Source organism: Tachypleus tridentatus, chromosome 1, assembly GCF_004210375.1.
Source record: "Tachypleus tridentatus isolate NWPU-2018 chromosome 1, ASM421037v1, whole genome shotgun sequence".
Lineage (NCBI taxonomy): Eukaryota > Metazoa > Arthropoda > Merostomata > Xiphosura > Limulidae > Tachypleus > Tachypleus tridentatus.
This window is the reverse complement of record NC_134825.1, coordinates 168,523,184-168,550,020: the sequence shown is the minus strand read 5'-3', so window position 1 is coordinate 168,550,020 and position 26,837 is coordinate 168,523,184. Positions and strand designations below refer to the sequence as shown.

The 26,837-nt window shown below is 33.4% G+C and overlaps 1 long non-coding RNA gene across 1 annotated transcript; it reads right to left on the bottom strand.

The window, feature by feature from the left end:
- Positions 1–3,156: 3,156 nt before the first annotated feature.
- Positions 3,157–10,083, bottom strand: LOC143230089 (uncharacterized). The gene is made up of 2 exons (XR_013016228.1): positions 9,860–10,083; positions 3,157–3,615 (listed from the first exon to the last, which is right to left on the bottom strand). It is a non-coding gene; the product is annotated as an uncharacterized LOC143230089 (long non-coding RNA).
- Between the last annotated feature and the right edge of the window lie 16,754 nt (positions 10,084–26,837).

Here is a 26,837-nt window from a genome sequence, read left to right as displayed (position 1 = left end):
TATTACCTTGTTACGATTCAACTTTTTAGTGAGTATGAATCATCTACATTATTTGTGTTTCTTGCTGTTTTTTAGGAAACATCATACTTCGCACCGTCGGCACATTTTTAGACTAATAGGAAAAGATTCTTCAACAGAAAGCAAAGTTCATCAATATTCAGGTAAACACAGCAGAGACAAGTACCGTGTATAATGTCACAATAATTTCTACTAGATAAATAATGGATAATTAAACTTTGTAAGCACAATTACGGTCCGGCATGGCCAGAGGTGTTAAGGCGTGCGATTCGTAATTCGAGGGTCGCGGGTTCGAATCCCGGTCGCACCAAACATGCTCCCCGTTTTAGCTAATATTATGTGACGGTCAATTCCACTATTCGTTGGCAAAAGAGTAACCTAAGAGTTGGCGGTGGGTGGTGATAACTAACTGCCTTTCCTTCAGTCTCACACTGCTAAATTAGGAAAGGCTAGCGTGGAGAGCCCGCGAGTAACTTTGCGCGAAATTCAAAAAAAGACAAGAAGAACAATTATTCAAATTTTCCTATAAATATTTATTAATTAAAATTCAAATGTTATACTTAAATTAACATATTTTTTTCGTGATGTCATCTTTAATTGACTGCAGAAGGTTAATGTAATGTAGGTGTCTGAAACGTTACTGCACTTTGAGCATCGTATCATTTGTTTGAAGTTAATCATAATGCTACAAAGGACCTATTTCTGCATTAATTACCACTGGTATCTGAACCCGATTTCTAGCGTTGTAAATCCACAGTCATGCCACTGGAGCGCTGTGAAGTATCGAAATCTGGTTTATACTGTCCTAAATCTCCATATTATGACTGAACCATCAGTGAGACTGTGTTTCTAGTGATAATCGTCAGTGAGACTGTGTTTCTAGTGACAATCATCAGTGAGACTGTGTTTCTAGTGACAACCATCAGTGAGACTGTGTTTCTAGTGACAATCATCAGTGAGACTGTGTTTCTAGTGACAATCATCAGTGAGACTGTGTTTCTAGTGACAACAATCAGTGAGACTGTGTTTCCAGAAATCAATTTTCACATTCTTATTTGCAATTCTTTTCTTACTTTTACACAAGTAAATCTGAACAAATCAGTGAATATTAATAAACAGCAAAATGTTAGTTATTAATATATATGTGGCATAACATGTGAGATAATTGTATATTTTACCACGGAAAAGTTAAGAGCAAAAAACAATTACACTTATCACTGTAACAAATCGCGATTATCAGCTTTTAATTTATGTTACTTATTTTTACCTTTTATCTGTAGAAAAGACCAACAGTTCCAAAAAAGAATTTTTCAACAACAAAATTGACATTGTCAATGCAAAGCCGAGCACAAGAAACAAAGCTAGTGGTTTAAGTTTCCGTGGACGAACGAACCTAGAAACTCAGGAACCTGTAAGATCGAAAAAAATGAAAGGAATGAATCGTTTATCGACATTCTTCAGTAACATCCTACGTAGTATGCATGATAACAAGGTTCACCCTTTTCGATCTAAAGAAAATATCACAACTGAAACGACAGACAATGACTCTTGGAAGAAGGTCGATACAAAAGTTGACGGCGAGACTTCGAATGAAGAAATAATAATTGAAGAAACTAAGATATCAATATCTCCAGGAAAAATAAAAAGAATGACTCGTTTTTCAAGGTATTTTAGTAACATTATATTTAAACAACAAACGACTGGTAAACTGACTGGGGACAAAATAAAGCTCAGAAAACCACAGCGCAAAACTGTTTTGTCCATCTCCAACATTTAATACAAAACTACAGCTAAACCGAATTACCATCAGTGACACTGTGTTTCTTGTGATAACCATCAGTGAGACTGTGCTTCCAGTGAAAACCATCAGTGAGACTGTGCTTCCAGTGAAAACCATCAGTGAGACAGTGCTTCTAGTGACAACCATCAGAGAGACTGTGTTTCTTGTGATAACCATCAGTGAGATGGTGTTTTTAGTGACACCAATCACTGACACTGTGTCTAGTGATAATCATCAGTGATTCTAGTGATAACCATCAGTGACACTGTGCTTCTAGTGATAACCATCAGTTAGACTGTGCTTCTACTGACAACCATTAGTGAGACTGTGTTTCTTGTGATAACCATCAGTGAGACTGTGCTTCTAGTGTGAACCATCAATGAGACTGGGCTTCCAGTGATAAACATCATTGAAACTGTATTTCTAGTGATAACCATCAGTGAGATGGTGTTTTTAGTGACAACCATCAGTGAAAATATGTTTCCAGTAATAACCATCAGTCAGACTGTGCTTCTAGTGAGAACCATCAGTGAGACTGTGTTTGTAGAAACAACCATCAATGAAACTGTGTTTCTTGTGATAACCATCAATAAAAACAGATCTTCTAGTGACAACCATCAGTGAGACTGGGCTTCCAGTGATAAACATCACTAAAACTGTGTTTCTAGTGATAACCATCAGTGAGACTGTATTTCTAGGGAGAACAATCAATGAGACTGTGTTTTTTGTGACAATCATCAGTGAGACTGTATTTCTACTGATAACCATCAGTGAGACTGTGTTTCTAGTGACAACCATCACTGAGACGATGTTTATAGTGATAACCATGAGTAAGACACTTGTGACTTACGACCAAGTTTACTTGAAAATTTTATACTATAAAGAAATGGAAAACATTTTGCTATTGGCATTTATTACGATTAATTGAAAACTAGAAACTTGAATAAATAATTCAGTATTATTTTTTGCCATTTTAATGAGAGAAAACATATGACTACATAACTTTTATTTCATGTGAGACAAATTCAATGGAAATAGATAATTACTACATGTTTTGACTTTTCCAATGTGACTGTTTTCCAACACTTTGACCATTTACAAAAACTGTTTTAAAATCTCGAAAAGATAAAAAAATTATTCAAGTTAAAATATGCTCTATTATAATGCATTATTAATTTTACTCATGATTTTAATTTCTAGTCTTTATAAGACAAAATGTTCACAAAATTACATTTTGTCAAGAACCGGGCTGTAAAAAACAACGTAAAACTATTATTTTAGTGTAGTTTATGCTCTACAATCCACATTCTAATAAACTTGAAACACTCAAATATTTGAGAAATTAAATTACTTCATGGACCTTTGATATATATTTTTATTGTGAGTCCAGTTGTATTTTCTTTACACAAATAACACACATGGTACAAGTTCTCAGAGAGAGATAGATTTGGCAGACAAGGACTTTGATAAAAACACTCTAAGTAATAGAATCCATTTACTTACTTGAATAACCATACTTGATATATCTCCTATGTTAATTGGAAGTAACAATGTATTTCTTGTTTTAGCTAATATACTGAAGGCATTTATGTACTTTTCTGCGATAACCAGAGACGCAGCATCCATGCCATACTACAAATCACATCCTAAAATTTGAATGTAGGACAAAAAAAGTATATATCAATAAAAATATATATGAATATAGTAATTTGTTTCAACATGTGTCACAAAGTGCAAGCATTATGTGATTTTTTGATCAGTTGTTATTCTGTTTCTTTAACAGGTTGTCCCAAGTTTATCGTGTGAACTACCAATACCTGAAAATATATCATTAATGTATACATGAGGGATAGGTTGTTTAAAAATATCTAATCAAAAGAAGTTTTGATTGTTACAAAAGTGATTTTTCACAAACATTATCACTGAACAGTGAACACAAATATATTGAGTAGAATGCATTTTATAAGATCACAGAACACTGAAAAGTTATTATCTTACAAACTTGACGTGAGAACCGTAACTTTCAGATGAATCATAATTATCATTATTTATAAAAATTAAAAACCTAGGAGTAGAAATTACATAGATTGTCTGGAGAAAAACGTTTATCAAATTCATAAAAGTGTCAGAGGAATGAGTTTCTATCATACTGAAACATCAGGGACACAAAACAACAACAAAAATTAATCTTCTAATAAAAACACTCACTTTCAGTGATCATAAACTTTGAAAGAACAGTTTGTTTTTTATATATTTGAAAAAAAACTTTAATAGATATAAAACACGAAAACATTTTCAAAGAACAAAATTGCTCTTCAAATTTGGAAATCACGAAATCACAGTTTCAAAAACTTTTAACACAATGACATTCAAGTGTATCAAAATACAGTTAAAATTATTTCACTTCTTGGATACTCAGATAAATATATTTATATCTCATCAGACGAAACAAATGTATAATAAAATAGTGTAAATAATGTTGTATAACAAGTCTCTAGTCATGGATATTTTATCAAATGATTTCAGCTTATCAGTTTTTTTTTCTCTATTGTGAGCTAAATAATAAATTGATAAATACGTAACTAGCTGTTCTTTTCCCTTATTTAGAAGCTGAGACATTTGCTCTGGTCTAAAACTCCGTAATTTTCAATCATTTATTACATTTTCACGTTCATCTTATTCTGTTTCAACATTAAATGACCGGTTTCTGCACAACCCTTTCTGTGAAAGTTCTTACTTTGAAGGAGAAGTTACAAACAAACTAGTACAATTTTCAAACACTAAATAGTTAAACAATCATGATTTAAGAATGTTACATTCATATATGTTACACTGTTGGACAAAGTGTAGCTTGTCATATACATAACCAGAAAAAGAACAAATTTCTACACGACGGTATTCCACTGTTAAAGATACCCCACATAATTACTTGCTTTGAGAGTAATTCCATATATGTTTTTACCTGCATTATCTTTTGTTTTTATTCTTATAATAAAGAGCTACGTTTTTGTTTGTTACTGTTTACAACCTCATAACTATTCTCACTTTCTTCTGATTGGTTGAGTCAAACTTGTGCAAGTCATTTTGAAACTTTGTGAAATACAACGTGGATACCTGAGCATCAAAAATATTTTATGTTAAAAATCAAAAATCACCATTCATAGTTGAGACCAAGGATAAAGAAGTATTGTTGTCCCAGAGATAAAAAACCTTATTTTCAAGAGGCTAGTTCTAGAATTTAAATAATGTGGTGGTTAGATTACTTTCCAAACAATTTGGCCGCCCGGTGGCTCAGTGGTATGCCTACAAACATACCTCGCGAAAAGTCGGGTTTCGATACCCGTAGTGGGCAGAGCACAGATAGCCCATTGTGTAGCTTTGTGTTTAATTCAAAACAACTGAACAATTTGCACTACAATCGTTAAAACTCAGTTCTATATAAATAATTTCATATCACAAGTGTGCTAAGAAGGAAAGTTATTTTTCCTATTTTTGTTCTGTGTTACAACAGTTATTTTCTATAATGAACAAGTGATTTTGTTTCATATTACTACAGTTAGTTTCTAAGAAGACAATATCTTAGTTTGTGTTACTAAACTTAGTTTACAAGAGGGAAAGTGTTTATTTTTCTCATTTACTGTTACCACAGTTAGTTTCTATGAAAACGAGTGTTTCTGTTTTTTTTTACAACAGTTACTTCTTAAGAAGTGCAAGTGTTTTTATTTTGTGTTACTAAAGGTAGTTTCTATGCAAGTAAGGAAAACATTTGTACAGAAATGTGATACGCAGTCTCAGAAGTGTATGAAAGTGGTTCCATAATAAGCAAAAGTTTTATATTTATGAAAAAATTAAAACATTCTGGGGTTTTACTACATTAAATAAATTAGTAACTGTTGATTTCTCTGGAAACTAGTTAATTTTATGACATCTATTTGGAACAGTTTTGTAGTTGAACTGCATCTAAAGATATTATGTTCAAATTACTGATCAAGGATTGGATTAATGCACATGTGTGTACAAGAAGGTTATAAAAACAGGTATGATACATATGTTAATAACTATATTTATATCATTACATAAACGGTTTATTAGTTTTGCCTAAAAGCAATTAAGACTGTGAAAACGTAACAGTAGTAAAATAGAAAAGTTTAACAATAGTAAGACTTATTTTAAAAGCATTGTTTCCTGTTAGACTTTGTACATTTAGTATATTTAATTTGTAGATGTAAGAACTGAAGACTGCTCGTCATGAGCATTTACAAAATAGGAAAATTATTAAACTGTGTAAAGTTACTAACAGCTAAAATTTTCTGTTAATCTTTAACTTTAACGCTTCCTTACGGACTTTAAAAAACAAAACAAAAACATTACAGACAGTGCGTTCAACTAATGGATCACCATCTCGTATAATGTATGGTCTTCCTAAGGTTCATGGCTCGGTGGTTACGGCATTCGATTTGTAATCTGAGGGTCGCGTGTTTGAATTCATTCACACCAAATATGCTCGCCCTTTCAGCCGTGGGGCATTATAAAGTGACGGTCAATCCCACTATTCGTTGGTAAAAAGAGTAGCCCAAGAGTTGGCGGTGGGTCCCTAGCTGCCTAGTGTTACACTGCTAAATTATGGACGGCTAGCGCAGATAGCGCTCGTGTCGCTTTGCATGAAATTCAAAACAAACCAAACAAAAACCTACGGTTCATAAACAGAGTCATTCATTATGTCCTATACCTTCTGCAATCAGAACGCACAGTTATAAAACAGCCAAATTCCTTGTACCTGTTCTTAAACCATTAATATTTAATGAATTTACTATCCTGTACTCATTTTCACTTGTTAAAGAGTTAAAAGATCTACATCTTTATTGTGACTGTTTGGTGTTTAGTTTTCATATAAATTATTTATTCACAAACGTTCCACTGGATTAGCTTATTGACATTTGTTTGCTAAACTCTTTCAAGAGGAGTCCTTTGTTCATGGCTTAATTAAATAACAACTTAGATGATTAATTACTGATGTTGTAAATAACTACCATTTTATATTTATTGCAGAAACTCAAAACGTTTATGGAAAGATGTTTGTTTGTTTGTTTTTGAATTTCGCACAAAGCTACTCGAGGGCTATCTGTGCTAGCTGTCCCTAATTTAGTGGTGTAAGACTAGAGGGAAGGCAGCTAGTCATCACCACCCACCGCCAACTCTTGGACTACTCTTTTACCAACGAATAGTGGGATTGATCGTCACATTATAACTCCCCGGCGGCTGAGAGAGAGAGCATGTTTGGTGCGACGGGGATGCGAACCCGTGACCCTCGGATTACGAGTCGCACGCCTTAACACGCTTGGCCATGCTGGGCCTCATGGAAAGATTACGAAGTGAAGCTTATATTTATCAACTCAGTTGTTTTGGGCCTTTTTGATTGAACCAAAGCCAGCACCTATTTACAAAATCTAAGACTTATTTTTACCGGATAATTCTTTATAGTGAGTGAATTCTTTAAAACATAAATCAAGTTGTTCTACCTTGTTTTGTTTGTGTTAAATATTCTGGATCAGATGGGTTTTTTTTTTGTTTACTTCCACTTAATTAATATAGATATTTTATTTTACTAACACTTTTCAAGTTGTATTTCAATCTTTACTTACAGGGTGGCCCAGCAAGTCCCTACCCATCCATATATCATACGTATCCAGTGTATCTGTGTGGTGTCCCTCATTATGCGACGCCATGTTCTATGAGACATTTTCCTCAACATAGCAGGGGTTATTGTTCCAACTGCTGCGGTAACAGCTGCCTTAAACTCATCATTAGTATTATAATGTTGTTTGGACACAATGTCCTTTATATATCCCCAAAGACAGTTATCAGATGTTGTCAAGTCCGAACTTCTTGCGGGCCATTTCATGGGTGCTGGGAATGTTACAGAACCACAATCTATCCATTTGTCTGGAAAAGTGTCATTAAGATAATCTCGCACAGTGAGAACATAATGAGCCGGAGCTCCATCTTGTAGAAACCAAACCAGCTCTCTGATTACAAGTTCGTCGAGTTTCGGTATAAGTCATTGTTGTGACATGTTTAGATACAAGGTATGGTTTACTGGCCTGTCAAAGACGTAAGGTCCAATAACAAGATGCGCATTAAGTGCTGCCCACATCATGACATAAGGAGTGTTGTATTCAATTTCTTCATAATAATGAGGATTCTCCTTTGCCCAGAAGTAAACACTTCGTGCTCAACTCGAACGGTAAATTGCACACTCGCCCGTAAACATCACCTTTCCTCGAGAAGGGATGGTATTGAAGATTCACAGTAACTCATCACACGCCAGTTTCCTGAATGGGTTGGGACTTACGGACCACCCTGTACACTAACAAATCGTTGTACAAGTGATCGGGAGGAACAACCCTTTATATTCAACGTACAATTTGTTAACTATATTTAAAGGATAAATTTTCGTTTCATAACTCAACTTTGAACATCTGTCTTTTCCCAGTGCTACCTCACACTTATCTGTTTTATATATGTCTTTAGTTTCGTTTTCTTTCGCTTACGTCATATCTTTATAACAACTGATTGACAAGTATTGCTTCATTTCTAACCAATACAAACAGAGAAAGACAACAATAAAATGAAAGCATATTATTGAATATTTGCAAAGAGTAACTAAGAGGAAAAATCTTAAAGAATCGAACTGTGCGAAGAAAGAACTAAATTTTATAATTAAAAGTTTCTCACCTTACATTTCATGGGTACTTCGGCCAGAACAATTTGTAGGTATAACGTTTTGTATAAATATTTTAATTGTATCTTCACGTACGTTCTTTGTATGTATCTGAATTAAATTCTTGAAGTTAAAACAAGTTAGACAATTAGCAACACTTATGTTACTTTACAACCTGTGTGAAGGTTGGTAATTAGGGTTAGCAAACATTGGGCTAGTTTAGATAGCGTCACACTGAAAACTTTAGTAAAAGTGAATATTTTATGAGAAAAAAAATATTATTTTACAACAAGTACAAAGGCGAAAAGTGTTCGGATTGTGCTGATATAAACTGTATTTTTATCTATTAAATGTGGTATCATTTGTTGAAAAAATAAGTTTTTTTCTAAAACTCTATTCCTTAAAACTATACAAATTACACCATTGAACATATATAATCACATTTTCAGGTTCAGACCCAGTGAAAGGTCGAATATTGGACTAACCGGCTTATGTTTCCTACAACATTTATAAACAAAATTTCCAAGGGAAATAAAATTGTAATTAAAATGTGTGAAAATATGTATTATATAGTTCAGTAAACGCTGTAGAATCTGAGATCGCAGGTGTTTTGAAGTTACTGCTCATCTATTTGACGTCTGTGGAATTTCACAGCATATGTGTATGATGGTGTTATTTGGGCACTTACTCATAAAATTTACTACCCTCTTGTTTTCAATTTGTCAAGTGTTGAACGTGATGTAATGAGGTGTTAAATTTACCTTAGTTTAGTTAATAACACAAATGCAGGAGGCTTAACTACGTATTGGCCTACGAAAGTATACTATTTCGACTACCGTACGTTACGGTATAATATACACATGCATATTAATATATATTAATTAATGTTTACATTTTAGTTATATTTCTTAAAACATAGGAAGTAAATGAGAAATAAATTGATTTCAAGGGCTCCATGAAGCATATTTTGAAAAACCACGAGTATCACACAATCTTACAGTTTGTTTTTATCACTGTTAGTAAATGTGTATACCTTTCAACTTTAAATGTTCATTTCTCAGTAGCATCTATTTGTGTACTATAATCTAATCATAAAACATTTGTGGTTCTCTCTATTTTTATATTTCATATAATATATATATATATAAAAGGTCAAAGTCGTATGTACAGAATAAATCTACAGACGACAAATAAAACTTGTCACATCTAAAACTTGTTGCTGTGAGATCTACACCGACATGTCGTCGTACACGTGATCGCGAGAAACAACCCTTTATTTATAATCTAGGTACAATTTGTTTGCTAGATGTAAATGATAAAATTTCGTTTTCATCACTCACCTTTCAATATCTTCTGACTTTTCCCACTGCTACCCCCTCACATATCAGTTGTATTTTTATACCATTTTTCTTCTCTTTTGCTTTCGTCATTTCATTACAACAATTGATTCAAGAGTATCGTTACACTTGAAACCAATACAAACTGTGAAGAAAGACAACAATAAAGATGAACCACAATGTTATTGAAAGTTGCATATAGTAACTATGGAGACCAGACATTAAAATAAAAGCCGAATTTTGAGAAGAAAGAACAAAAGTTTACAGCAAAAAATTATCCACCTTACATTCGACAGACAATTTGTCGGTATAAAGTTTCGTATAAACATTTTAATTGTATTCACATGAGATCATTCCATAAATCTGAATTAAATTCTTGAAATATGAAACAAAAGTCAGACAAATTGTTACATTCACTTTACTCTGCAACCTGTGAGAGGTTTAGCAGTTAGGGTTAGCAAATACTGGGCTGTTTTAGGCAGCGTCATACTGAAAAATTAAGAAAAAGGGACCATTTTCTAAAACAAAAAAAGTATTTTTCACAGTAATTAAAGTAGTGGAAAACTGTTCTGATTGTGCTGAGCAAACATTATTTTTGATCTCTTAAGTGTGGTACCATTTATTGAAAAACTAACAGTGTTTTTAATTCCTTTCCTTAAAACTATATATATAAATTACATCAATGAAGATATAACCAAACATTCAGATTTAGTCCTAGTGAAAGTCAGGTTCTTGTTACGAGGACAATACTTTATTATTTTTTTTTCATTGATAGACAAAGGTTTGTCGTACGTATCGTAGTTATTTTCATAATTGTCTGAATTTAGGATACCAAAGTGGGAATTTTTAATAGATTTTTTTTTGTGGTGCTATTTAATAGATAGTGACACAGCGTATTTATTATTTCGGTCACATGCATACAAATATGCACACCATGTCCTTTAGATAACAGTAAGATAAGAAAATATAACGTAATTCTTTGTATTGGATTTACTAAAATATATATTTTCAGCATAATATAATGCTGCAATTGTTAATAGATAGCCTATACTGTGTTCTCGTGTTATTAATTAACTGTGCTTTTGAGATAATTATATCTATATAACCCACAATAGCAAATTAATATACTTTGATCGTTTACCCGGTGTCATCTCATCATCAGTCAAATGTCTACGACATGTTTCTTTCTAAGTTTCCTCAGGTATCTTTGGAATGTTTCCTCACGTTGGATGATAATTAAAAGGTGTTAATAAGGATTTTAAATGTGGTAGAGTTGTAAAGAATAACCACCATTTTAATTAAGTAATTATTTTAGTTAAGAATAACAATGGTATTGTCGGACGATGTTACATAAATATTTTATTTAATGATAGTTCTTTTAAAAGATTTATTCAGGGCTTAAACGGTAAGGACAAACATTAGAGATAAAATCATAAGAAGGTAATAAATTCTTATCTTCCCTAATTTTAAAATATAGGGAATATTTACTTTATACCCTCATTTTTTTTAAAGTTGTTTGTTATAATGATTCTAATTAAATCCAAACTGTGATTGATACAGATGATTCTGTGAATGCTGAAAGTTTTCTGAACGTTGACAAGAATGTTTTAACAGAAACTGATAGTAGCTCATGAATTGATTTAAAATCTACAATAGAATCTCAAGATGGTAACAGTGTGAGAGATTCAGAAGATGAACAAAATGGAAAAGATAGTGAGGAAATAGAAATTCCTACTTCATCGCCAGTGTTAAGTTATATTAACACTGTCAAATTGTATGCAGAAATGAAGTGGAAAATGAACTTCATGAAAAGGTCGTAGAATTGGTGTTCTTTTTAAACCGCATGAGAAAGTCCATTAGGAAACAAAACAGTTGAAATTGGATATTTTCTTCAAATAAATTTGATTAAGATTTTGTGGACTTGTATATATATTTTGAATGTCTGTTTTTGTTCTCATTGTAATAAATATAACATAAACAGTATAATAACTTCATTCACCAACGTCTTACTTCACTTGAGTCAAGCAAGTATAATGTTCCGCTCAAAAAATTATATATACTTAAGGAAATGGACGTTTACTGTCTAAGCCGATAGCCTTGTTGCTTTGCGTCATAAAATGTAAAACCAACCAATCACCAATTTCTTAACAAAGTTTAAAAGAGTAATTTTACATTTTATAACTTTTAACATCTGAATTTTCCCACAGTTACCCTTCACTTATCAGTTTTGGACAGGTGGGTTAAGGCGTTCGAATGGTAATCTGAGGGTCGCGGGTTCGACTCCCGGTCGCAACAAACATGCTCGCCGTTTCAGCCGTGGGGTATTATGAAGTGACGGTCAATCCCATTATTCGTTTGTAAAGAGTAGCCCAAGAGTTGGCGGTGGGTGGTGATGACTAGCTTCTTTCCCTCTAATCTTACACTTTACTCCACAACCAGTGAGAAGTCTAGTAATTAATGTTAACAAATACTAGTCTGTTGTCGATAACGTCGTATTGAAATATTTAGAAAAATTGAACATTTTCTATAAAAAAAAGAGATTATTTTTACGGCAAGTACTTCATGGGAAGGTTTTTCGGATTGTTCTAATATACACTGTATTTTTATCTATTGAATGTGGTACCGATTATTGAAAAATAATTTTTAAACTCCATTTCTTAAAACTGTATCTATAAATTATATCAATAAAAAAGATATAATCAAATCTTCAGGTTTAGTCCTAGTCGGGCTCTTGTTATACGAAGAGTACTTATTATTCATTTCTATGGAAAACAAACGTTTGTTGTTCGTATCGTAGTTACTTTTAAATAACTAATAATAACTAAATACTAATAACTAAACAACTAAAATACATTACTAAAGTAACAAACATTTAATCAAAACTAAAATACATAGAAAGTAAATTACTGGCAATAAAAAAAATGTTGTACATATTTTAAATGTTACAATTTCAATGAAGGTTACATGATATTTGGTGTTGGTTAAAGTTGTTTGATGTGGATGGTTTCTTTAAGTACTAATTCCAGATCAGTGTCATCCTTACAAAGAATATTTATATTTTATAGTTCGTGTCCTGTTTCTTCACTATGTTGGCGTATAAACGAAAACCATGAGTCACTGAACATTTCTGTGTGTTTTCATGAACAATCCCATATTTCATTTGTTCTTACTACTAGATGGCGTTCCGCTTTGTCAGTACATCAGGCCATGTTGTTTTCTTGAGTGAAAATATGGGCAAGCCATGAACAAAGATAAATTCGTATGTCTTTAGTCAGAAGAAATCCCATGTGTATGATATGAGGTTAAAACTAATCTGGAACTAAAACATAATTTGTGAGTTATAAAAAGTAATTACCTATCACCATATTGTTCTGTTTTTTTAACCCATCTTTTTAACTTGCATGTTTTTTTTTATCCTACCACAATTTGTGAACACCTTTCACATGTTGAGTGCACACCCACATATCATATTTTAAACTGTAAGTAAAACATAATTCTAAATGTATACTAACAGCTTTATTCAGAAATACTTTAAACTTTATAATTTTGAAACATTCATTCAGTGTATGTCAAGAACTAAAACCAGTCCAGACTTTCATGTTTGTTTATATGTAAACTCTGACGAGTTTCTCCAGTAGACAATCTACCTATTGATTTTTGACTCCTAATCCCAAATCCTATGATTGTATTTGTTAACTAATTATCATTTCTACACATAATAATACTCATGTCTTGTTTTTCGTACAATTTTCTAAGTGGTTTACTTAGTACAATCTTTTTATGATATTACAGAATTTAATCTGAACAACGACCACGACTTGTGAGTAACTTTCAGATGTTGAGTGCACACCTTTATATTAAATATTAAACTTTAAGCAAGAGATAATTCTAAGTCTGTACGAACGGTTTTACTCAGAAATACTTTGTAATTTATAATTTTGTGGTATCCATTCAGTGTTAAGTCACAAAGAAAAAAGGAAATCCAATCCAGATTGGACAGAGAACATTATCTACGACTTGTTTTACATACTGTCAACCGCGGTGTCTGTCCATCCGTGTAAAGGTACGGAAGAAGGCAAAGTTCAATATTAACTATTTAAATAAAGTATAACAGGTATGAATAATGTTGACAACAAACAGGATATTCTACACTAACTTGTTATGAATTAATAACACTGTAATTCACATACCAACATTTGACGTAACGGCATGTTATTGTTGAATGGTTCTTAACATGACTGAAATACTCAATCATTACTTCTTGTAGTTGTTGGTGTAAAGAGGTATAAGGAATATAGGCTCAGAAAGTTTGATTAATGACAGCAAAATATACCAGTCATTCAAATTCACATTGAATTTTGTCTAATGAAAAATTAATTTTATGTTTAAGGACATTAAAGTCATTTGTTGAAACACTACACACAAAGAGATAAAGAGAACTTTAAAACGGATTGTTTGAAAGATTCTGTTTGGTATTCTATCTGAGATGTTTACCAACTTTAGTTTCCAGTAACATACAGATAATTTGAACACATTTAATCCTAGCATTTAGTTACCATCGTATAACAAGTACCATCTGCTATATATTTTAATATAATTCATTCCCCATATGGTACATCAGTTATTGTACAGTTATTGTAAGTATAACAATGTTTATTTCACAATATATTTTTCAACAAATTATTTATTAATATTTTTATTCAGATATTTTGTACTTGATATAAAGTTACTAGTCCTGATTTTATTTATATATTGATTTTAGATATTATTACATTATTATTTGTTATGTTAAATGTTGAGTTTTGTTTACATAGTTGTATTCATAGTTAATGGTTTGTTTTGATTTACAGAATTCTACCAAAAATACTGCAGCATAATTATCTGAGATAACTTGAAATTACTGGTTCAAGTGTTAATGGAAACTATAAGAGACGAAGGAGAAAAGAGATTTCTGTTTGTCTGCCACATTAATTGGATGAATTCAGAGCATTGGAAATGTTTGCTTGGCTGATGCAAACTTTATTTTGGAAGGATAATATAATAGCAAAATGTTTCGTTTGGCATCGTTTTGAAAAATATTTAAAATTATACACACACAGAAAATTATACCAAATTATTGTACCTAGTCTAAAATATTTAGTTTCGTACTATTTTCGATAGAATATCTTTTTGTTTTCACATAACAGCTATTATTGTTCAGTGAAGCCTTCAATATGCGAAAATATCTTTGGTTCCACTAGCCTTGAAATTCTCATCTACCACACGTTTCAACAATGGTTCATCTGCGTTGTAGCATGTAAATAAGCAAGCACAACGCTTCATTGAAACATACTCTACTGTCAAAGTTGGCAGCTGGCTTCCTATTTACTGTAGAACACAATCTTCAAAGTTGACAGAAAAGAAGTACCAGAAGTGTGAGGAGAGTAAAATATCTATCGGAAATATATTTTCAGTGTAAGGAAACATCAACTTTGATACGATATCTTACCTAAAAACACATAATAACGGGAATCTCATTGAGAATCTCACATTGACTTGGTGGAGGAACCTAGACGAGCAATCCTCGGAAAGTGTCCACAAGATGTCGTTGGAGTGTGACTTCTCTTCTTGGAGGAACACACCAGTGAAATAACACATAAACTAGGTACACTCTTTTCCCATCTTGAAAGTGCGGGTCACTACGTTGGGTGTAAAATGACATTTTAACTGTAGATATCCTGGCTGGTCCACTTTCTTTCCTATGTTGGGGGAGGGACATCTCAGCAACTACAGTACATATTTTTACATATTTTGTTTGTGAGAATGAAGAATAAACTGATATCTCTCTCTGTGTTGTACCTGGTTTTTGTGTTATGTTGGTTGTCTGGTGAGTTTGTTTAATGGGTCACGAATATTGGTTGAGATTGTTATATTTATGAAATAAATGTTTATTGTGGGTGTTTTCGTGTATCAAATCATGTTGTCGTAAGTATATATAACAATAAATAGTTGGAAGAGTCGTGTAGTGTTGTTGAAAGTATATACGATAGGTTGTAGCTGGAAGGGTCGAGTTATGTTGTCTAAGTACATATACAACAGTTAGAAGTTCAACAAGTGAAGTCATCTCGTTGTAATTATCTCCACAGTGAGTAGTTAGAAAGCATCTCAACTTTAGCATAGAATAGTACTGCAATTTTGGATAAGGTTGTTTCTTTGTTTTGAATTTCGCGCAAAACTACTCGAGGGCTATCTGCGCTAGCTGTCTCTAATTTAGCAGTGTAAGAGTAGAGGGAAGGCAACTAGTCATCATCACCCACCTCCTACTCTTGAACTACTTTCTTACAAACGAATAGTGGGATCAACCGACACATTATAACGCCGCCACGGCAGAAATGGCGATCATGTTTGATGCGACGGAGATTCGAACCTGCGACCCTCAGATTACGAGTCTAACGCCTTAACTCACCTGGCCATGCTGGGCCTTTTGGATAAGACGATCACTATGTTTTGGTAATATGATGCAAAACTAAGAAAGCCCTGTCTTCTTTCTTAATATCACAGATTGAGACCGGTGTTTTTCCACTACTATTTTAACAGGATCTATTGAAACTCCACGTCTACATACAACATTATTTCGATATCATAATTTCTTAAGTATGAGGCAAATATATGTATATTCTTCTTATCAGTTTCTCACCTTCTTTCTCGGTAATTTCAGGGTTGATGTATTTCTCACTGACGCTTCATATCATGCCAAACATGATTGTAAACCTATTATATGTATGTGCATTTTTAAGTTATTGCTTGGGTTTCAAAATAAAGTGTAATCTTATGAAACATTTTACAGCTAGAGCTGTCCCTGACATCAGAAGAAATATAAAAAGGGTTAATACTTTATTGAGCACAATGTGTTTATGGTAATAAATACATACGTATCTTTGTTAAAAAATCCAAAGATGCATAGAAACAATGCAGCTAGTAGTTAAAATATTACTATGGAAACAGATATTTCTTCAAGAAATGACGATGTTGCTAAGTGGCATCTCATGATGACATCATCAACGTCAGAGGACTCGATCTTGGGATCACGTTGGTAAAAGAGGGTTACATTGTATTTTACAAATAACTTCATTACATTTATACTCTTTACAATTACAGTTATTGATTAAGTTTCCTCTGTTCGAAAATTCGATATGTAATGATTTTAATTTTAATTTATAATAAACAAAGTATTCAGATATATCACATACTTTACACTTTCAAACATTACTCACTTTTTATAAAACTTGCATCGTTTTAACCAGCTATTTATAATATGTGTTGGTTAATTCACAAACTTATAAGACACAAATTTTATGTTTACGTGTGTTGTATTGTGTAAAACGTTTTCATACAGACGTGTTAACAGCAATGCAAGGTGGGCTCAGCAGAAAGCCCGATGTGGTTTTGCTGTTAAAAAAAAACAACACAAACAGTAATATACTTAAGTAAAAATCATAAACTTTAAACAAGACTCTTGTTTCCCTTACCACATCATATATTCATAAAACTTCAATATTAGATTGAGAATTGTCACATGGGATTATATATTTAGATTTATAGGTTTTTTGAAAACTTGAAAGACCAGAAAATAGATTAATCCTGATGATCATTGTAAATATTAGAAGTTAGAAACCTTTTTCATCAGTAAATAATATGTGTAATCATTGCCTTGTCTTTACCAGGACGTGGTGGTCTGGATAATGACCTTTAAACTTTAATTGTCTATTTCTTCAGATTAAGTACTCTTGTCTTCCCCGGACATATGTGAGAAACATGATGATGATTTGATAATGTACCTACAACCCAGTGTAATTATAAATATTGTATATCCAAGTGTTCAAGCATGTCGTGCTCAAATCTTAAAAGTACCATCAACAAAACGTAAATCAAACACCCTAAATATATTTGATATAATATAACCACAGAATGTTTCTTCACTTAAATAATAAAACAAAAACTGTACAAACCACATTACGCTCTTGAAGTTCATAAATCACACAATTATCTTTGTCGTGCTGGAATTTTGGACAATATAACATTTTATCCTGTCATTAACAGTATGCCTCTGTATCAAGTTATTAAGGAAAAGTTTTTGACTTTGGCAAATTATAAAGAACAGGTACAGTTAACAAGTATGTAATCCAGTGAGATAGTTTTGCGCTTTAAATTTATAGTATAAGACTTCAGATTTTAGGCTAAGAATATTTGTTTATTAACTAACTTTATTTTCAAAATGGATATTTTCATCACGTAAATATTGTTATTTGGAAGGAATACTACTGTGACATGTACAACAACTTACAATTCTTGCAAACTATTAGTATTTGTTCATTTCAGAATAAAAAGAGGATAAAAAACTTGAAACAAACGAAAGAGAAAGAATAAACCAAGACAACCAACCACAAGTACAGGAAAGAAAAGTAATAAACCAGGACAACCAAGCACAACTACAGGAAAGAAAAGTAATAAACCAAGACAACCAACCACAAGTACAGGAAAAAAAGTAATAAACCAAGACAACCGACCACAATTACAGGAAAGAAAAGCAATAAATCAAGACAACCAACCACAAGTTCAGGGAAGAAAAGTTATAAACCAAGACAACCAACTACAACTACAGGAAAGAGAAGGTATAAATCAAGACAACCAACCACAAATACAGAACATAGAAGGTATAAATGAAAACAACCAACCACAAGTGCAGGAAAGAGAAGTAATAAATCAAGACAACCAACCACAAGTACAGGAAAGAAAGGTAATAAATCAAGACAACCAACCACATGTACAGGAAATAAAAGTAATAAATCAAGACAACCAACTACAAGTACAGAAAAGAGAAGATATAAATCAAGACAATCAACCACAAGTACAGGAAAGAAAGGTAATAAGTCAAGACAACCAACCACAACTATATGAAAGAAAAGTAATAAACCAAGGCAAACAACCACAAGTACATGAAAGAGAAGGTATAAACCAAGAACCCCAAGCACAAGTACAGGAAAGAAAAGTAATAAATCAAGACAACCAACCACAAGTACGGGAAAAGAAAGTATAAATCAAGACAACCAACAACAAGTACAGAACAGAGAAGGTGTAAATCACGACAACCAACCACAAGTATAGGAAACAAAAGTTATAAACCAAGGCAAACAACCACAAGTACAGGAAAGAGAAGGTATAAATCAAAATAACGAACCACAAATAGAGGAAAAGAAGGTATAATTCAAGACAACCAAACACAATTACAGGAAAGAGAAAGTATAAACGAAGACACCCAACCACAACTACAGGAAAGAGAAGGTATAAATCAAGACAACCAACCACAAGTACAGAACAGAGAAGGTATAAATCAAGACAACAAACCACAAATACAGGAACGAGAATGTATAAATCAAGACAACCAACCACAAATACAGGAAAGAGAATGTATAAATCAAGACAACCAACCACAAGTACAGGAAAGAAAAGTAATAAACCAAGACAACCAACCACAAGCACAGGAATGAAAAGTACTAAACCAAGACAACCAACAACAAGTACATGAAAGAGAAGGTATAAATCAAGACAACCAAACACAAGTACAGGAATGAGAAGGTGTAAATCACGACAACGAACCACAAGTACAGGAAAGAAAAGGTATAAATCAAGACAACCAACCACAAGTACAGGAAAGAGAAGGTTTAAACCAAGAACCCCAAGCACAAGTACGGGAAAGAAAAGTAATAAATCAAGACAACCAACCACAATTACAGGAAAAAGAAAGTATAAACCAAGACAACCAACCACAAGTACAGGAAAGAAAAGTAAAAAACCAAGACAACCAACAACAAGTACAGAACAGAGAAAGTGTAAATCACGACAACCAACCACAAGTATAGGAAAGAAAAGTTATAAATCAAGATAACCAACAACAAGTACAGGAAAGAAAAGTAATAAACCAAGACAACAAACCACAAGTACAGGAAAAAAAGTAATAAATCAAGACTACCAACAACAAGTACAGGAAAGAAAAGTAATAAACCAAGACAACCAACCACAAGTATAGGAAGGAGAAGGTATAAATCAGGACAACCAACCACAAATACAGAACATAGAAGGTATAAATGAAAACAACCAACCACAAGTGCAGGAAAGAGAAGGTATAAACCAAGAAAACCAAGCACAAGTACAGGAAAGAAAAGTAATAAATCAAGACAACCAACCAGAAGTACAGGAAAGAGAAGGTTTAAATCAAGACAACCAACCACAAGTACAGAAAAGAGAAGGAATAAATCAAGACAACCAACCACAAGCACAGGAATGAAAAGTACTAAACCAAGACAACCAACAACAAGTACAGAACAGAGAAAGTGTAAATCACGACAACCAACCACAAGTACAGGAAAGAGAAGGTTTAAATCAAGACAACCAACCACAAGTACAGAAAAGAGAAGGAATAAATCAAGACAACCAACCACAAGCACAGGAATGAAAAGTAAAAAACCAAGACAACCAACAACAAGTACAGAACAGAGAAAGTGTAAATCACGACAACCAACCACAAGTGCAGGAAAGAGAAGGTATAAACCAAGAAAACCAAGCACAAGTACAGGAAAAAAGTAATAAATCAAGACCACCAACCAGAAGTACAGGAAAGAGAAGGTTTAAATCAAGACAACCAACCACAAGTACAGAAAAGAGAAGGAATAAATCAAGACAACCAACCACAAGCACAGGAATGAAAAGTAAAAACCAAGACAACCAACAACAAGTACAGAACAGAGAAAGTGTAAATCACGACAACCAACCACAAGTGCAGGAAAGAGAAGGTATAAACCAAGAAAACCAACCACAAGTACAGGAAAAAAAAGTAATAAATCAAGACAACCAACCACAAGTACAGGAAAGAGAAGGTTTAAATCAAGACAACCAACCACAAGTACAGAAAAGAGAAGGAATAAATCAAGACAACCAACCACAAGCACAGGAATGAATAGTACTAAACCAAGACAACCAACCACAAGTACATGAAAGAGAAGGTAAAATCAAGAACACCAACGACAAATACAGGAAAGCGAAGGTATAAATCAAAATAACCAACCACAAATAGAGGAAAAAGAAGGTATAATTCAAGACAACCAAACACAATTACAGGAAAGAAAAGTAATAAACCAAGACAACCAACCACAAGTTCAGGAAAGAAAAGTAATAAACCAAGACAACAACTACAACTACAGGAAAGAGAAGGTATAAATCAAGACAACCAACCACAAATACAGAACATAGAAGATATAAATGAAAACAACCAACCACAAGTGCAGGAAAGAGAAGGTATAAACCAAGAAAACCAAGCACAAGTACAGGAAAGAAAAGTAATAAATCAAGACAACCAACCACAAGTACAGGAAAGAAAGGTAATAAATCAAGACAACCAACCACATGTACAGGAAATAAAAGTAATAAATCAAGACAACCAACTACAAGTACAGAAAAGAGAAGATATAAATCAAGACAATCAACCACAAGTACAGGAAAGAAAGGTAATAAGTCAAGACAACCAACCACAACTATATGAAAGAAAAGTAATAAACCAAGGCAAACAACCACAAGTACATGAAAGAGAAGGTATAAACCAAGAACCCCAAGCACAAGTACAGGAAAGAAAAGTAATAAATCAAGACAACCAACCACAAGTACGGGAAAAGAAAGTATAAATCAAGACAACCAACAACAAGTACAGAACAGAGAAGGTGTAAATCACGACAACCAACCACAAGTATAGGAAACAAAAGTTATAAACCAAGGCAAACAACCACAAGTACAGGAAAGAGAAGGTATAAATCAAAATAACGAACCACAAATAGAGGAAAAGAAGGTATAATTCAAGACAACCAAACACAATTACAGGAAAGAGAAAGTATAAACGAAGACACCCAACCACAACTACAGGAAAGAGAAGGTATAAATCAAGACAACCAACCACAAGTACAGAACAGAGAAGGTATAAATCAAGACAACAAACCACAAATACAGGAACGAGAATGTATAAATCAAGACAACCAACCACAAATACAGGAAAGAGAATGTATAAATCAAGACAACCAACCACAAGTACAGGAAAGAAAAGTAATAAACCAAGACAACCAACCACAAGCACAGGAATGAAAAGTACTAAACCAAGACAACCAACCACAAGTACATGAAAGAGAAGGTATAAATCAAGACAACCAAACACAAGTACAGGAATGAGAAGGTGTAAATCACGACAACGAACCACAAGTACAGGAAAGAAAAGGTATAAATCAAGACAACCAACCACAAGTACAGGAAAGAGAAGGTTTAAACCAAGAACCCCAAGCACAAGTACGGGAAAGAAAAGTAATAAATCAAGACAACCAACCACAATTACAGGAAAAAGAAAGTATAAACCAAGACAACCAACCACAAGTACAGGAAAGAAAAGTAAAAAACCAAGACAACCAACAACAAGTACAGAACAGAGAAAGTGTAAATCACGACAACCAACCACAAGTATAGGAAAGAAAAGTTATAAATCAAGATAACCAACCACAAGTACAGGAAAGAAAAGTAATAAACCAAGACAACAAACCACAAGTACAGGAAAAAAAGTAATAAATCAAGACAACCAACAACAAGTACAGGAAAGAAAAGTACCAATCCAAGACAACCGACCACAAGTACAGGAAAGAAAAGGTATAAATCAAAACAACCAACCACAAATAGAGGAAAGAGAAGGTATAAATCAAGACAACCAACCACAAGTACAGAAAAGAGAAGGAATAAATGAAGACAACCAACCACAAGTATAGACAAGAGAAGGTATAAATCAAGACAACCAACCACAAGTACAGGAAACAAAAGTAATAAACCAAGACAACCAGCCACAAGCACAGGAATTAAAAGTACTAAACCAAGACAACCAACCACAAGTACAGGAAAGAGAAGGTATAAATCAAGAACACCAACCACAAGTACAGAAAAGAGAAGGTATAAATCAAGACAACCAACCATTATTTGAGGAAAAAAGAAGATATAATTCAAGACAACCAAACACAATTACAGGAAAGAGAAGGTATAAACAAGACACCCAACCACAAGTACAGGAAAGAAAACTAATAAACCAAGACAACCAAGCACAAGTACAAAAAAAAGAAAAGTAAAAAGTCAAGACAATTAAGCACAAGTAGAGGAAAGAAAAGCAATAAATCAAGACAACCAAGCACAAGTACAGGAAAGAAAAGTAAAAAACCAAGACAACCAACAACAAGTACAGAACAGAGAAAGTGTAAATCACGACAACCAACCACAAGTATAGGAAAGAAAAGTTATAAATCAAGATAACCAACAACAAGTACAGGAAAGAAAAGTAATAAACCAAGACAACAACTACAACTACAGGAAAGAGAAGGTATAAATCAGGACAACCAACCACAAATACAGAACATAGAAGGTATAAATGAAAACAACCAACCACAAGTGCAGGAAAGAGAAGGTATAAACCAAGAAAACCAAGCACAAGTACAGGAAAGAAAAGTAATAAATCAAGACAACCAACCAGAAGTACAGGAAAGAGAAGGTTTAAATCAAGACAACCAACCACAAGTACAGAAAAGAGAAGGAATAAATCAAGACAACCAACCACAAGCACAGGAATGAAAAGTACTAAACCAAGACAACCAACAACAAGTACAGAACAGAGAAAGTGTAAATCACGACAACCAACCAGAAGTACAGGAAAGAGAAGGTTTAAATCAAGACAACCAACCACAAGTACAGAAAAGAGAAGGAATAAATCAAGACAACCAACCACAAAGCACAGGAATGAAAAGTAAAAAACCAAGACAACCAACAACAAGTACAGAACAGAGAAAGTGTAAATCACGACAACCAACCACAAGTACAGGAAAGAGAAGGTTTAAATCAAGACAACCAACCACAAGTACAGAAAAGAGAAGGAATAAATCAAGACAACCAACCACAAGCACAGGAATGAAAAGTAAAAAACCAAGACAACCAACAACAAGTACAGAACAGAGAAAGTGTAAATCACGACAACCAACCACAAGTGCAGGAAAGAGAAGGTATAAACCAAGACAACCAACCACAAGTATAGGAAGGAGAAGGTTTAAATCAAGACAACCAACCACAAGTATAGGAAAGAGAAGGTATAAATCAAGACAACCAACCACAAGTACAGAAAAGAGAAGGAATAAATCAAGACAACCAACCACAAGTACAGGAAAGAAAAGTAATAAACCAAGACAACCAACCACAAGCACAGGAATGAAAAGTACTAAACCAAGACAACCAACCACAAGTACATGAAAGAGAAGGTAAAATCAAGAACACCAACGACAAATACAGGAAAGCGAAGGTATAAATCAAAATAACCAACCACAAATACAGAACATAGAAGGTATAAATGAAAACAACCAACCACAAGTGCAGGAAAGAGAAGGTATAAACCAAGAAAACTAACCACAAGTACAGAACAGAGAAAACACAAATCAAGACAACCAACCACAAGTACAGAACAGAGAAAACACAAATCAAGACAACCAACCACATGAACAGAACTGAGAAAATATAAATCAAGACAAACAACTAAAATTTACAGGAATGAGAAAGTATAAACCGAGACAACCAACCACAAGTACAGGAAAGAAAAGTACTAAACCAACACAACCAACTACAAGTTCAGAACAGAGAAAGTGTAAATCACGACAACCAACCACAAGTACAGGAAAGAAAAGTAATAAACCAAGACAACAAACCACAAGTACAGGAAAAAAAGTAATAAATCAAGACAACCGACCACAAGTACAGGAAAGAAAAGGTATAAATCAAAACAACCAACCACAAATAGAGGAAAGAGAAGGTATAAATCAAGACAACCAACCACAAGTACAGAAAAGAGAAGGAATAAATGAAGACAACCAACCACAAGTATAGGAAGGAGAAGGTTTAAATCAAGACAACCAACCACAAGTATAGGAAGGAGAAGGTTTAAATCAAGACAACCAACCACAAGTACAGAAAAGAGAAGGAATAAATCAAGACAACCAACCACAAGCACAGGAATGAATAGTACTAAACCAAGACAACCAACCACAAGCACAGGAATGAATAGTACTAAACCAAGACAACCAACCACAAGTACATGAAAGAGAAGGTAAAATCAAGAACACCAACGACAAATACAGGAAAGCGAAGGTATAAATCAAAATAACCAACCACAAATACAGAAAATAGAAGGTATAAATCAAAACAACCAACCACAAGTACAGGAAAGAGAAGGTATAAACCAAGACAACCAACCACAAGTACAGAAAAGAGAAAATAAATCAAGACAACCAACCACAAGTACAGAACAGAGAAAACATAAATCAAGACAACCAACCACATGAACAGAACTGAGAAAATATAAATCAAGACAAACAACTAAAATTTACAGGAATGAGAAAGTATAAACCGAGACAACCAACCACAAGTTCAGGAAAGAAAAGTACTAAACCAACACAACCAACTACAAGTTCAGAACAGAGAAAGTGTAAATCACGACAACCAACCACAAGTACAGGAAAGAAAAGTAATAAACCAAGACAACAAACCACAAGTACATTACAAAAAAAAAGTATAAATCAAGACAACCAACCACAAGTACAGGAAAGAAAAGTATAAATCAAGACAACCAACCACAAGTACAGGAAAGAAAAGGTATAAATCAAGACAACCAACCACAAGTACAGGAAAGAGAAGGTATAAATCAAGACAACCAACCACAAGTACAGAAAAGAGAAGGATAAATTAAGACAACCAACCACAAGTAAAGGAAAGAGAAGGTTTAAATCAAGACAACCAACCACAAGTACAAGGAAACAAAAGTAATAAACCAAGACAACCAGCCACAAGCACAGGAATTAAAAAGTACTAAACGAAGACAACCAACCACAAGTACAGGAAAGAGAAGGTATAAATGAAGAACACCAACCACAAGTATAGAAAAGAGAAGGTATAAATCAATATAACCAACCATTATTTGAGGAAAAAGAAGATATAATTCAAGACAACCAAACACAATTACAGGAAAGAGAAGGTATAAACAAGACACCCAACCACAAGTACAGGAAAGAAAACTAATAAACCAAGACAACCAAGCTCAAGTACAAAAAAAGAGAAAGTATAAATCAAGACAACCAACCACAAGTAGAGAACAGAGAAGTTATAAATCAAGACAACCAACCACAAGTACAGGAAAGAGAAAGTAATAAACCAAGACAACCAACCACAAGTACAGGAAAAAAAAAAAAGGTAATAAACCAAGACAACCAACCACAAGTTCAGAAAAGAGAAAGTATAAATCAAGACAACCAACCAACAAGTACAGGAAAGAAAACTAACACACAAAGACAACAAAGCACAAGTCAACATACCAAACTGCAGGGAGGAAGGTATAAACCTAAAAGGTATAAACCAAGACAACCAACCACAAGTACAGGAAAGAAAAGTAATAAACCAAGACAACCAAGCACAAGTACAAAAAAAAGAAAGTATAAAAAGTCAAGACAACCAACCACAAGTAGAGGAAAGAAAAGGTAATAAATCAAGACAACCAACCACAAGTACAGGAAGGAAGGTATAAATCAAGACAACCAAGCACAAGTACAGGAAAGAAAAGTAATAAACCAAGACAACCAAGCACAAGTACAGGAAAAAAAAAAAAGTAATTAACCAAGATAACCAACCACAAGTACAGAACAGAGAAGGTATAAATCAAGACAACCAACCATAAGTATAGTAATTAGGTAAGAACACAAGAATCACAAGAACAAACACACAATTTGTAGGCCTGTGATGCAATAAAACAATTTAACATACCAAACTGCAGGGAGGATGATTATATGCACCATACTTTCACCTAAAATGAAGAGGGATTGTATAAACCCCATCCCCCCAGAAT